This window comes from Mus pahari, chromosome 1, assembly GCF_900095145.1.
Source record: "Mus pahari chromosome 1, PAHARI_EIJ_v1.1, whole genome shotgun sequence".
Taxonomy (NCBI): Eukaryota; Metazoa; Chordata; class Mammalia; order Rodentia; family Muridae; genus Mus; species Mus pahari.
The window spans coordinates 3,442,879-3,445,019 of record NC_034590.1 but is presented as its reverse complement, the minus strand read 5'-3'; the positions used below and the strand labels follow the sequence as shown (position 1 = coordinate 3,445,019).

Genomic DNA, 2,141 nt, shown 5'->3' with positions numbered 1-2,141 from the left:
CTACACAGAGAAACCCTGTCTCGAAAAACAAAACAAAACAAAAAAACAAATAAGATAGTTTCAGAGGTGGACAGTGGGACAGACCAATCAGATTTAAAGCAGGTGCTGCAGCCCCTCTCTATCTACAGGTTCTTGTTCCGTGGAGTCAACCCATGACGGATCAGAAATGCTCAGAAAAACCATTGCAGACCTGGAGGGAACACTTGTTGCTTCAACAGAGGATCTGAGTTCAGTTCCCGGTGTTGGGAGGCTCAATACTTGCAATTCTAACTTCTGGGGTTCTTCTGCCCTCTTGTGGCCTCCATGGGCACTGCACACATGTGATGCACACATTCACAAATAAAATAATATATTAAAATGAAAGCCTCTGCATCTGCACTGAGTGTAGACAGTCAAATGCTGTCATCATTCCCTGAGGTTGGTTAGTATTGGTAACTTGACACAATCTAGAGTCATCTGAAAGACCAGGGTTCCTGGCATGCCTGCAGAGGATTGTCTTCCCACTCACAGCAGGTGGAACATGGTCCTTGGTGGGCATCTTGGAATTTATAAGTGGAGAGAGGCGCTGGGAGCAGGCAGCTAGTGCTTGTGGCCCTCTGCTTTTTGAGCTTAGATGCCATGTGACCATTTGCTTCGAGTTCCTTACATGAAGCCCAAATCAGTCCTTTCTCCCTTAAGTTGCTTTGGTCAGAGCATTTTATCAGAGCACCAGGAAAAGACACTCAGACACGTCCTTACCAGTTCCGCAGAGTGGCTGTTTATGTAGGGCACGCTGCACTTGGTATGGTAAGCTACCCAGGGAGGATTACCGCGCCCAGGAGGATGTGCACAGGTTGTGTGCACACACCATGCCTGGTGGACTAGAGCAGGGCCAGGTTTCAGTTGCCTCATCCTGTGCCCTGTGCCTCTCAGAGATGGCTGTGTGGCTAAATGCTAAAGGTGACAGGTGTGTGGATGATCACTACACAATGTTACCCCTGCAGAGCTGGGGGTAAGCCTAGGACCTTTACATACTAGGCAAGCTCTCTGTCACCGAGCATCGCCCCAGCCCCTCACTGGGGGATTCTAAGCAGGTGCTCTACCACTGAGCTACATCTGTTGCTCTTTCTATTTTAAAGACAGGAGGATGTCACTATGTAGCCCAGGCTAGCCTAAGACCTTAGATTGTCCTACTTCAGTAACCCAAGTGCTGGGCTTCTAGATGTGTACAGCTATGCCTTGCTTCTGAACTTTTTTTGTTTGTTTGTTTTTTTCGAGACAGGGTTTCTCTGTGTAGCCCTGGCTGTCCTGGAACTCACTTTGTAGACCAGGCCGGCCTCAAACTCAGAAATTTGCTTCCCAAGTGCTGGGATTAAAGGCATGCGCCACCACGCCCGGCTGCTTCTTAACATTTTGTTATGAAAAAATTCAGACACATAAGACAATTAAAAGAGGCCTGGTATACTGGCAAATGACTATAATCCCAGCGTTGAAAAGCTAAAGTGGGAAGATTAGATTGTGTTTTCCAGACCAGCCTGAGCCACATAGTGACCCTGTCTCAAGAAATAAGTTAGGAAGACAACCTCCCCCCCCCAAGTATACACTTATCATGCCAAAAATCTCAATGGGAGTGGGAGCTAGGGAGACAGCTCAGTGGATAATGCTCTTGCTTGGTGACTGTGAGGGTCTGAGCTCTGATTATCAGCACTGCATAAAAGCCCAGGTGAGACAGCACATGCCTCTAACCCTATCAGAAGGTCCAGGTCCTGGGGCTCCCAGACAGCCAAATCAGCCATTACAGTGAGCTCCAGGTTTAGTAACAGACCTCCTGTTAAAAAATAAAATGGGACAGCCAGATGTGGTGATGCACACCTTTAATCCCAGCACTCAGGAGGCAGAGGCAGGTGGATCTCTGTGAGTTCCAGGCCAGCCTGGTCTACAGAGTGAGTTCCAGGATAGCTAGGGCTACACAGAGAATCCTTGTCTCAAATAACCAAAAACAAAAACAAAAAACCCAGGAAGAGTTTATTATCCAGGGGTGGTGATACACACCTTTGATGCTAGCACGCAGAGGCAGAGGCAGAGGCAGAGGCAGAGGCAGAGGCAGAGGCAGAGGCAGAGGCAGAGGCAGAGGCAGAGGCAGAGGCAGAGGCAGAGGCAGA

The 2,141-nt window shown here is 48.7% G+C and overlaps 1 protein-coding gene across 1 annotated transcript in view; it reads right to left on the bottom strand.

Moving 5' to 3' along the window:
- Prodh2 (proline dehydrogenase 2) overlaps positions 1 to 2,141 on the bottom strand; it is a 12,674-nt gene that overhangs the window by 7,824 nt on the left and 2,709 nt on the right. The window lies entirely within an intron of this gene.